We start from the raw sequence: 12112 nt of genomic DNA, 5'->3' as shown, positions 1-12112 counted from the left end.
CAATGCCACTGTTTCGGGGACTTCCCATCATATCGCTACAAAACACGAGAAGGAATTCAAGGGGCTCCCCGGGTAGCAGAGTCGGTGAAGCGTCCGCCTTTGGCTCAGGTCATGATCCCGGGGTCCTGCGTCGGGCTCCCTGCTCAGTGGGGAGCCTGCTTCTCCCTCTGCCACTCCCCCTCCTCGTGCTCACTCGTAAATAAAATCTTCTTGACCTTGGCAACCGCACGGTGCGATGGTTCGAGATCCTGCCCAGGATCAACCTCACGGCCACGTGCTTGGTCACACCCGGCACAGCCGCGGCGCACATCCACAGGTCCAGTACCGGGGGCAGGAGAAAACAGTTGCCTATCACCCATGTCAGTGGAGTTTGCTGCAAAGAGACAGGCTCATCTCTGGAGTTAATTGTTACTACGTTTCAAAGGGTTTGGAGAGGGCACCTGGGTGGCTCAGTGGGTTAAGCCGCTGCCTTCGGCTCAGGTCATGATCTCAGGGTCCTGGGATCGAGTCCCGCATCGGGCTCTCTGCTCGGCGGAGAGCCTGCTTCCCTCTCTCTCTCTCTCTCTCTCTGCCTGCCTCTCTGTCTACTTGTGATCTCTCTCTGTCAAATCAATAAATTAAAAAAAAAATCTTAAAAAAAAAAAAACAAAAACAAAGGGTTTGGAGAATATCGACTAAGGAAGCATTTTCCTGATTGATGAAAAATGATTCGGTCATGCCCATCTAGCCCTTCTAGAAAGTGACGCAGCCTATTAACGTGCATACTGAAAACAAAAAAGTAAATAAATAAAATCTTAAGAAAAGTTCAAGACCTAAAACCGCCGGTATCTGTCACTGCCTCGGGTAGGACAGTCCCTGGGAAAGCCGCGTCTCCTTCGAGGCGCACGCAGAGCCCTGAGCTCCGTCTGGGGCTGCAGCCACTCTGTCCCCACAGGGCGAAGGTCAGCTTGTGGAAGAGACAAGGCCAATGGTTTTTGGTGTCACAGACCTTGAGGGTTCCCTGGGCCACACTTTGAGGATTGCTAAACATGCACCCACCCCCACCCCCCACCACAGGTCGAGAGTCTGTGCCCTGCTCTGCTGAAGAAGGAAGTGGGGGCTGGGAGACATGAACGCGGTGCGTGTGGAGCCCGGAGCCCTCGTGCCTCATGAGCTCGAGGGAACCTGGAGCCCCCCACGCCTGTCTCCGTGGGCAGGAATCTGGGAAGACCGCCTACCCTGCACAGGGTCAGGCAAGGTGGGGGCGGGGGGATCTCTGAGGCCCCCAACCGCACAAGTCCAGCCCTCCATGCTGACCCCCTTGCCTCTGCGAAGGCCTCCCTTCCCGGTCACTCTCTGGGGCCTGTGTCCCTGCACAGGAAGTGGCCTCCATGTGCCCCTGCCCACGAGTGTGCACTCCAGGACTCTCCTCTCTCATCCTCTCACCTAGAGGGACCCAGGCTTGGAGAGGCGCTGGCTGCCCAGCCCTCCTGCTGCCCAGGCCACTCTAACGCCCCCTCCCCCGCCTCAGTCCCTCCAAGCTGTAATTCTGGGAGCTGCCACTGGGGGTCAGAAGAGGGCTGGGAGCTCGAGTCCGAACCCGCCCCTCTCCCCTGCCCACCCAGCAGCTGTCTGCCTTGGGCTGGGAGTAGCCCCTTGACCCCAGGCTCCACCACAGGACAGGTTCGAGTTTGGGCAAGTCCCCAGGCCCTTCTCAGTGGGTGACCGAGGCAGCGTCACTGCCCCTGGATGCCAGCTTCGCACCTCCTGGACAATTCCTCTGGAGCCACCAGATCCCTCTCCTTACGCCGGATACTCAGAAGCCTGATGGACTCAACCTTGTTCCCTGACAAAGCGCTGGGAACTCCGTGCCAGGCTGGATGGAGCGCACCTGCTGAGAACCACCCCCTCCTCCTAGGCTGCAGCAGCCGTCCCTCCCTCGCTGCCCCCGAGGCCCGCAGCTTGGCCTGGACCAGGGCCCCCAAGCTCCTCATCAGCACCTAGTCCTTGCAGGAGGGGGAAGGAGAGGTCACCTCTGCTAGAAGCAGACAGTGGGTGCAGGGTGACCGGCGCCTTCAGAAAATGCGCACCTGGAATGAACAGCAGGTGCGCTGGGCCAGGGGGCGGGGGAGGCGGGCGGAGGGCTCTGAAGCCATCTCAGCTCATTGTGCCGCAGGAGCGCGGGAGGGCGCTGTGGGCAGCTGCTGAGGGCCCAGAATGTTCCTGAACTGAGCAAGGTAGCCGCCGTCCTGCCCACCCCTAGCCGGCTCCCGTGGCGGTCATGGGCTTCTAGGACGGCATGGGGCCACCTACAGGTGCGCAAAATAAGGGGGCTGGGAGCGTGTCAGGCTCATCTGCATGTATTACACGTTGTCATTCTGTCTCCCAGATGGACGTCCTGCCCTGCGCTTTTCTCTGGGATTTAATTTGTGGGTTTTCAGGCCCCTCAGACCCCCCAGAACCAGCTCTGTTCATGACACAGGGCATCGAGAAGACCCCAAGGCTTGTTGAGGGCAGGGCCTCACCATGAATGCACTGACCCAGGCCAACGTTGGCCGCGGACCCGCACCGCCACGCCTCAGCAGAGCCCCAAGGAAAGGGGCCTCCCCAAGCCCACCCGACTGCACACGCCGCCCCCGTGAGACCCGGACCCAGCGCGAAGGGACGTTCGTGCTGCCAGCCCCAGAGGCAAGAACTCAAAGGCACGAGCCAACTGCTCATACCCCAGCATTTCAGTCTCGAACAAGAGGGAAGCCACGGAAGTCATCAGTTGGGCCCGAGGTGGAAAGTATCAGGGTCTTCGGAGGGGCGGAGGGGGGCATCATGCTGGGAGCTGCCCCCGGGGCTTCCTAGAGGAGGCTCCTAGCATCGCCCTCAGGGGCAACCCCCGCGGCTGCCTGTAAAGTTTCTCGGCCGAGCGCGGTCTCCCCTTGGCCACACGGGCCTGCCGTCCCGGAAACTGCGGCGAAAACGCTTCACATTTGGACGTGGAGCGCATGAAATCGCAAACCAGTGTCCTACCTCCACACAGGTCCGGCCGCGGGGACGCGTCGTGGCGTCACTGCCCCCGGAGGACTTCAGGCGGCTCCACCGCCTGTGACTCCCCCCGGTCCTGAGACCAGCAAACGCTGTGGGAAAACACCGAGACGCCGGTGCCAGCCGAGGAGGCGCAGGCGAGGCGGGCCGAGGGGAAGCAGGAGGAAAAGGGCCACGGGGCCTGCTGGGAGCTCGGGCATCAGAGGGGACACACTGGGCACGCCAGCTGGCCCCCTGGGCGTGGGGGCGGGGCGCGAGGAAGGGCCACTGGAGCGCCGCCTGCCTCCAACGGAGCCCCGTGGGCAGAAAGGGTGTGGGGGTGCCCAGCTTTGGGGGAGCGGAGGCTGCTTGGAAAGGCACAAGAGGCCAAGAGTGTCTTCAGCTCAGGGACGCCAGACGAAGCAGGAAGCAGACCTTGATTCCAGTCGGGCCATTGCAATAGGGAGCGCTCTGCGGGGCTGAAGACCTCGTGTCCTGGCAGGGGATTCTGCCCGGGCTCGCAAGGGGAGGGGCAGACAGGGGGCAGGGTGGTCCGCGGCTGGGCTGGTCTTGCAATCGGGGAACCTGGGTCAGGGGCCTCCACGTCTAGCGAGTCTCAGCTCATCAACCGTGAGACCAAGGACGGGGAGCTGCAGGGTCTGGCCTGGCCTGGTCCCAGGTGACCCGGGGAGTCCTCTGTGGGTCTCATGGAGCCATGAGGAGTGTCCTGTAAGTCGTTAGCGGAAGGGGGTCTCTGCAGCAAGCCGGTCCCCGGGGGACGTTGAAAAACGAGAGATTTGTGGAAGTTTCCTCACGGGCCCTGTTTTCGGGCTGCTCGGGCGCAGGTGAAGTTCTCCATTGTCCTAAGAAGCTCAGAGGGGCCCAGCCGGTCCAGTCATCTCCCCGAGGGAGGCCCACGGCTGCCCGAGCCCCACACCGTGCCAGAAAGCATGCAGCCCCTCGCACTCCCTCTGTCCTCACAGCTGTCCCCTGGGGGAGAGCAGGTGCAGCCTCTGCCAGGGTCACATGGTCTGTGCGCCTGGGGCCTGTCCCCTCCCCACATAGGCCACACACTCCCACTGGAGAGCAGAAGGCAGGTGGTGAGTGCCAAGTGACCCTTAACCTGTGAGCCCCACGACAGTACGAAGCCTGCCCCCAGCCTCCCCCAGCCTCCGCCGGCCCTGGGGACTCGCCCTCCCGCACTCTCTGGACGCACGTTCTGGGCACGTTCTGGACACATGCTCGCCCTCCCGGTGCCGTGGCCTGACCGCTGCTCCTGCACCCTCCGGCGGGCATCATGGGATGCGGGCACCCGGGCTGTAGCGGTGTGGATTTCACGAGAAATCAGAGCTCAGCCCATGTCTGTACGGATTTCACGGCCACCTGTGAACCCTGCTGATGCCTCCACACACCAGCGCTTTTCCACTCTTAGCCACTTGGGGCGGGAAACAGACCCAGAGCATCGTGCCTTGAACCGAGGCCTTGCCTTTTAGCGGGCGCTGGCCGTTTGGGGGTTGGGGGCCGGCCGTCAGCCCACCCCTCCACCCCGCATGCTTCTTAACGCAGGCTGCTGGTCCCAGTCTTCTCCCTCCTGGCAACTGTGGCTCATCGCGGGGGCCGCCGAGCAGCTCCCCTCCGTCTGTCACAGACGCCCAGGCCTCGGCGCCCTGGCCAGCACTCTGCATTCCTGACCCAGTCCCCAGGAGACCGCCGGTGATCGCTGTCCTGGTCCCTGCACAGAGAAGCCAGGGCGCACGAGGGCCTCCGCTCAGAAATGAGGAGGGGCTGGTGCGTGCCAGCTCTGGGGGCCCCGACGGCTGTGTGCGAGACAAAGGCAGGAGCGGGAGCAGGCCACTCCTGGCCGTCATCCTGCTGAGCTCCCAGACGACTGGAAGTCACTTTTTGTTGGCAGGGAAGGGGGTGGGGGGGCGGGGCACACCTCCTCCCAACAACTCTGCAGAAATTCTCTTTTTAACCCACCCCAGAGAGGCCAGGAGGAAAGTGCTCTCCAAAGGAATAGGGACAGGGTCGGGGACACGTGCCCATCTCAGAGGTGGGGACACAGCGGCTTCCTGCCTTAAGGTGTCCAGGGCTCACGCACATAACCGGGACAGTGGGAGTCCCGCTCAGCAGGCTGTTGCTGGGGTGAGGGTGGTGGGCTCGGCCCAGTGCCTAGAGCCTCCCTTCATTGAGGAGCACCCCACGGGGACGGTCCTGCCTCCTCAGGGGCTCCCTGCTCACCCCAGCACCCCCACTCCTGCCCAGCTCACTGGGAGGGGCAGGGACATGGCCGTGGGCTAGGGAGGGGTCAGTTCTGCAGACCCTTCCACGGGGAGACGCTTTCCAGGCTGGGGCACCAGGGCATGGGGGTGGCCTGGCTCCCCTGCCCCATGGAGTATCTCTGGGTGTCAGCGGAGGAAGCTGGGGGCCTCCCGATGTGGCCCGGGGCAGCTTCTCTCTGCAGGGAGCAGGTGATCCTGGGCAGGCCCCACACAGTGGAGGACAGTGTTGACAAACACTGGACACTTGGCCTTTAACACCCCCAGGGCTTTCCCCGGGAAGGATGCTTAACACAGTGCTGGTTCGTAGAAGGTCACACAGTCACCCCGGTGAAGGCCGGTGGTCCTCCAGACTCTCCTTCCTGTCTCTCCCCTCCCCTGCTTCCCGAGGAGGGGGAGACCCCACATGGAGTCCAGACTTGAACTTGAAGCACCTAGACCCAGGCCGTCCTGCTGTCCTTGCCCCCAGGGGAGGGAAGCCACAGGGGGCCCGGGGGCTAAAGGGGCGTCTGTGCCTGTCCTGGCCCAGGGCCCAGTAGAGCCCACACAGGAGCAGACAGAGGGAGCAGAGGCAGGGAGGGGCAGGGAGGGGCAGGCGCCGGGCAGGAGGAGCGATGCCCTCAGACCGTGCTGACCCAGGGCTCCTGCGGGGCATGGCAGTGACCCTGTGGCCTGATGACCCCAGCCCTCACTCCTGGTGGTCTGAGGCTTCTGGGGGGCTCTCGGACCACACTGTGGCCAGGGGCTGCCCCAATGGACCTCGGCACAGGCGCCAGGAGGCCTCGCAGAACTTCCGGGACACAAGGCTATAGACGCTGGGGTTGAGGCATTGTCAGCGGAGACACAGGTGTGGCAAGAGAGGAGCACCAGGGGTCCAGGAAGGGCCGGGCCACCAGAGAGTTGTGCAGACCCCATGTGCACAGCGCCAGGAACGTGCACGACCACCACCAGCGTCCTGGTGGCCCACGGGACAGGGGGACAGGCTGGCCGCCAAGCACAGGCCCCAGGAAGGGGTCCGGGCCACTCCCGCGGTGGAGCACTGACGAGACTGTTGCTAGCACACCAGCGGGCAGTGTGCCAGGCCCTCCCTGTGCACTGCCGGGTGCACGAGGTCACAGGACAGGCTGCCTGGGAGGCTTCCTGGTCACCGCCTGCATCCCCAGGGGCACCCTGCCCCCACTCTGCTTGGACTTCCCGCTGCCAAACCCTGATGCTGGGGGCCCCAGTGGCTGCGAGCCTGGGATGGCGCCCCTCTGGGCCAGAGCCCCACCCACACCCCACCCCATCCTTCAGTTAAGGGGTGAGTCACAGACCCAGAAAGGCCTGTGGGGGATTCGAAACCCACCCCCATGCAGCCGAGGACAGTCTGGGGGGGTTGGGTTCATCAGGAAGGGGAAGGGGCATCTGTCCAGGCCTCTGGGAGGACTGCTATCAGACTGACCCATGCCAGGAGCCTCCTGGGGGCCCCGGAGCTGAGGGGAGGTCTCCAGGGGACCCCTCCCTGCTGCCATCTCCAGGGGGAGGGTGTGATGCTGCTGTTTGCCAGGTCGAGTGAGATCCCAGCTCCTGCCGTGTGACCCTGGGCAGCCCCCGACCCTCTCTGAGCCTCCCTTTCCAGCTTCCAGCTTCAGGATGTCAGCAATTGCCTTCCTGAACTGTGCTGAGGAAGGGGGACCGTGCAGTCATCGCTGGCTTTTGCCCCAGGAGGTGCGACCACCTGTGTGTCCAGAGCTTTGTCCCTGAGAGTGACATGACACAGGCCTTGGCCATTGTATGTGCCTGGCTCTATCTCTCTCCCTCTCTGACTCTGAGCCTGCCCCTCTGTCTCTGTCTGTCTCTCCCCTCGCAAGACTGTGGCTCGGTCACAGGTGTCACCTCTGCTCAGTGCTCTCTCTCCCTCCGTGTCTCGGAATGTGCACCTGTCTCAGGCTCCCCGTGTGGGGGACTCCCACTGTCTCAGAGCCCCGTAGCTGCCCCGTCTCCCTGCAGTCAAAGCTATGAGCCCCTGGCCATTCACACTGGCCCCTCCCAGCTCAGGGCGCCAGGCCTGCCTCCACCTCCAGGCGAACATGCACCGTGTGCCCACACACAGACGCACGGGGCCCTGCCAACATCCCCTGCTCCTGCAAGCCCCTGCAGGGGTGACGGCCAACCCAGCCAACCCGCCCGCTGCTAGTGCAGCTTCCCCAGCAGGAGACCCGCTCTGCCATCCCTGCCTCCCCTCCCAGGCCAGGGGAAGGGGCTCCCTGGGAGGTTATTAGGCCGAGAAGGACCCTGCCAGCCAGCTGAGCCATTGGCGGGCTAACAGGAGGAGGCAGAAATCCAGGGAGGAGGCGGGAAGGGCACGAACAGGCCCCCTTACCCTGAGAGACCAGGCTGGGATTAACTGGGAAGTGCTCCAGTGTCTACAGTCTGCAGGCAGCTCTGGTGAGGGGTCCAGCGCTGTGCTGTGGAGAGGACGGAATGACTTCAGCGTGTGCCGGGGGGAGACTGAGGTGTGGGAGGGGGAACGGCTATCTTGGGCTGAGACGCAGGTCTAGAGCCTGAGTCCAGGGACTATGGGAAGCAGGGGTGCCCCGGTCCCTTGCTGCAGGGTGCCCCACAAGGGGGCATGTTTGGCACATCTTCTCTTGGCTAGCCCTTGGGAGGAGACCACAAAGGAGCCCATCCGCTGGCCCAGGAAGCACAAGTCCCAGACTGTTTCCCCCATACGGTCAGGGGCCTGGCTCTTCCAAGGCATTTAAGAGGTAGATCTCAGGGGCGTGTGGCTGGCTCAGTCCTATAGAGCCGCAACTCTTAGTCTCGGGGGCCTGGGGTCATGAGTTCGAGGAGCCACAGGCGCAGGCCTCAGAACCAGGGAGGGACAGTTAGTGTGCGAGTTCCTGGCCAGGAATTGAGCAACCAGTGACACTGCCCTTGAATACGGGTTTTAATAGCCCTCTCCCCAAGAAAGTCCAATGGCCCCACCCCAGGGACTTTCTGTCTTTTACTTTTTCATCTTGAAATGGAATCAGCACAGGAGCAAGTACATCAAACATAAACCGGTGATTGAATGAACAGAAAAGAGCCCCGCCCTCCCCGCCCCTGCCTTCCCTCTGCAGCCCCAAATGCCACTCTTCCTGTCACCTTCCTGGGAGCTCTCTGTAACCAGAACCACATCTAAGGATTTATGTCCTGCTTATCCCAGCATCATGGTGAGAGATGCGTCCCTGCCGAGTGTGACTGTCCCTTACCCATCTCCACGGCTGCGTGAGACTGTGCTGCAGGCCTCCCTGCAGCGTGTCCACACACAATGGGCTGTCAGGGGGCTTCTGGGTGGTCTCCGGTTTGGGGGACTCACAGACAACACAGCTAGTGTTCCTGCACACAAGCTCAGCCTGAGCGGCATTTTCATCTGCTTCTTCCCAAAACTGTGATTTCCAGGGTCTGACTGAATTCAGGACCACAGAGAGCAGGGGAGAGGCTGATGTGAGGGGGTGGAGAAGGTTGGCTGAAGGCCCTTGTACAGGGCTGGCCCGAATCCCTCATGCCCCTAAGCGTGGCTGCTGGAACCTCTGGAAAGGCTGTGATCCCGCGAGCCACCATCGCGTGGCAGGGTCTTCGTTCCCAGGCGCAGAACACTTGCCCGTCTCCCACCATCCCTGCTGCTTCCTCCCCGCGGCCCGCACCTCTGCAGCCCTCTTCCAGTGGGGGTCTCCCACCCCCTGCCCCGTGAATTCAGCCCATGGACAGCTCCCAGCGCTGTCCTCCCTCGCTGGTGCTGAAGCCACCCGCAGCCTTATCACGCAGCCTTCCAGAAGGAGCCACTGGCACGGTGACCTCGGGAGAGAAAGCGATCAAGTGCCTACAAGCCCATCTCCTCCAAGGTCCGTGGACGTGACAACGGAGGTGCAGAGAGGGAAGGGGGCTCACCCAGCTGTGCAGTTAACAGTAGCAGATGAAATCAGCGGGGGCAGCTACGGTTAGAGGACCCCTTGCTACGCCCCACATGCTGCATTATTTGTGTGCACGGTGTCTCCATCGATCCTGAAGAACAGGACGCCATTGACAGAGGAGAAGCTACATCAGCCTCACGCTGCACCTTTCTTCTACCCCACCCCCCTTGCCCCTGATCTTGGGGAGTCCTCCTCCTCTCCGGGAACCTCCCAGAACCTGTGTAGAGAGTGCTTTCACCCTGCCCTGAGTTCTCTCAGCCACTAGCCCGCCTGCACTGTAGACAGACTACATCTCACAGCTGCTGTGCCCCACCCCCGACCGTGTGCCCCAGAAGCCCTGCAGCCAGCAACCTCCCAGAAACCCCCAGTGGCACCTCCTGGTGTTACGGAGCAGTTACATAGCCTTTGTTTGCAAGAAGACCACTCACCGACAACTTAAATGTCCATTCAGAGTGGAAAGAACTCGATGCTGTGTCCCCACAGCAGAATATCAGTTAAAACCGATGTCATGGGGGCACCTGGGTGGGGAAGCGTCTGCCCTCGGCTCAGGTCATGATCTCAGAGTCCTGGGATCGAGCCCCACTTCAGGCTCCTTGCTCGGTGGGGAGCCTGCTTCTCCCTCTCCCTCTGTGTGTGCGCGCGCGCTCTCTCTCTCTCTCTCTCTCAAATAAATAAATTTTAAAAAGAAAAAAACCCGATGTCGTAAGAAGTACCTATTGGCATGGCAAGACGTGTGTAACAGAGTGAGCCAAAGCTGTCTGTAAAGAGCTGGTGCGTGTTGTCTCCTACTCGCGAATGGGTTCACATCTACCAGCAACCATTCTCCAGGAGCGTGCCATATGCCAGGCCTGGGCATGGCCTGTGGCATCTTGTGTGGTTCTTGCAACCATCCCCACATGCTGGCAACTGTTAGTACCACTGTTTTCCAGAAGGGAAAGCAGAGTCTCAGGAAGGCGAGGCTATAGCAGGCAGAGTAGGGATTTGAACCCAAACCTCTCTTTCTACAAAGTTGTGTCTTTAGCCACAGGGCTGGGCAGCCACTCCTCCCCTGAGACTCTGGAAATGCCTGGATCCTGGTATACACTCAGGGCCCAGATCCCCTTATTTTCTTTAACTGTCTGCCTCTGGAAGGGTGGATTGATTCCATAATTAGGAAAAATGCCAAAAAGTTTGCCGTCTTCATGGCAGTGTTCCTACATTCGTTCCCAAGGACCAGAGCAGGCATGGGCTGGAAAGGCCACTTTACCATGCTCTTGGGAGCGAGGATTTGGGGATGAGCCACAGTGAGATTTCCTAGAATGTGGCTTCTCAGTCCTTAGACTTAGGAAGTTGGCAGCTGGTGAAAACCTACAGCTGGGAGGTGGAGGCTCAGGGAAGGAGGTGTTCCAAACGTGTGTTGCAGACAGCACTCCTGGGGCATGCCCCAGCGGACCTGGGGAGGGAGGGTCTGTGTTGGAGTAGGCCCCCAAAGAAGCATGCAGGTGTTCTGCTGTGTCAGTGCTAAATGACCACACGACTCCCATACCATCTGTCCATAACCAAGGACCCTCTACCTCAGCCAGCTGGACTCTTCTTGGGGACTTCTGGACCTCTTCCATGGCCCAGAAACTGAAGGGTTCATGTCTGGTCCCACGGCTGTGACCCCTCTGGCTGGTGGACAGTGACGCTGTCCAGCTGTTGACCAGTACTTGGCCGTGGGTTCTGCTGAAGGTGGGAGGTGCTCCTGGAAGCTCAGGGGGCTTTCGTATAAAAGAGGGTTGGGGGTGGAGGTATGAAGCTGTTGGCATAGAGATGTAGGCAGGCTGGCACTAAGAGAAAGCAAGTCGTATTCTGGTGGTAAAGTCATCACAGGGCTGGGGGGCCGCATGGGTGCAGAGCCCGGGTCCCAGGTGCGGCAGAGTCCCTGTGGCCTTGCTTCTCTGGGGCTGGGCCCCAAGGACAGGCACTTCCTCATTGTCCACAGTGCTGCAACAGGCTCCCCTGGGTGGTCTTCTGTGTGTGGTGATGGTGGGGCCTTAGGTGTCTTGGGTCAACAACCCAAGACCAGTGCTTGTGCACCTGCTGTCTCACAAGGAAGACCAGCAGGCTGGGCTAGCTGGGATGGCAAAGCCTGGCCCTCCCCATGCAGCTGTGCCTGTGAAGAAGCCGGAGTTCCTACAGCACCTCAGGGCTCCAAGAGCACACAGTGCCTTCCCCCACCCCTGCCAGCTTAAGCCGTCATGACTCAGCCCAGATCGAGGGACTGCTCCAGAGCACGAGTCCCAGCAGCCAGGGTTCCTCGGGACCATCTTGGAGACTGGCCACCACAGTCCCCTTGTCTTCTAGAAAGGGCGTCCCTGACAGCTGGGATGGGGAAACCACGGGCTGCACAATAGCATGAAACGAGAGTGCTGTGCCCATGCTGTTACGGGGGGAAGAAGTCCTCGCTCTTGGTAAAGGCTGTGAGTTGGGAACTAAACTAACATTCTTTCATGCAATTATTCATTCATTGACTCACTCGGCCACACCAGAGAGGAGGGGGCTGGCAGCCACTGCTCGGCTGGGACCAAGGGTCATCCCTGAATGTCTCCAAGAAAAGAAGGGAAGAGGCTGGCAGAGTCAGTGCTGGGCAGCCCTCAGGAATCAGGGACAAAGCCTGGAGAAGGCAGGGGTCTGCAGGAGTCAGTGTCTGACACAGAACCAGGGGGCCCTTCCTGCAAGCCGCGTCCATAGCTGTCTCCCAGAAGTTAATTCCAAACACATAAAAGAGCTGAAAAGAAATGTGTACTCCATCGATTTTCTCATGAAGCTGAAGAAAGAGCTTCTGGATGAAGACGAAAGGGAATGTGTGTGTGTTTGTGCACGCATGTGCCTCTCGCCAGGTGGGACTGGATAGCACTGGAACGTCCAGGAGCCTGAGGTCAT

The sequence above is a fragment of the Lontra canadensis genome, unplaced genomic scaffold, assembly GCF_010015895.1.
Source record: "Lontra canadensis isolate GAN:19392208 unplaced genomic scaffold, GSC_riverotter_1.0 scaffold8, whole genome shotgun sequence".
Lineage (NCBI taxonomy): Eukaryota > Metazoa > Chordata > Mammalia > Carnivora > Mustelidae > Lontra > Lontra canadensis.
The sequence above is the reverse complement of the archived record's forward strand: the minus strand, read 5'-3'. Positions refer to the sequence as shown.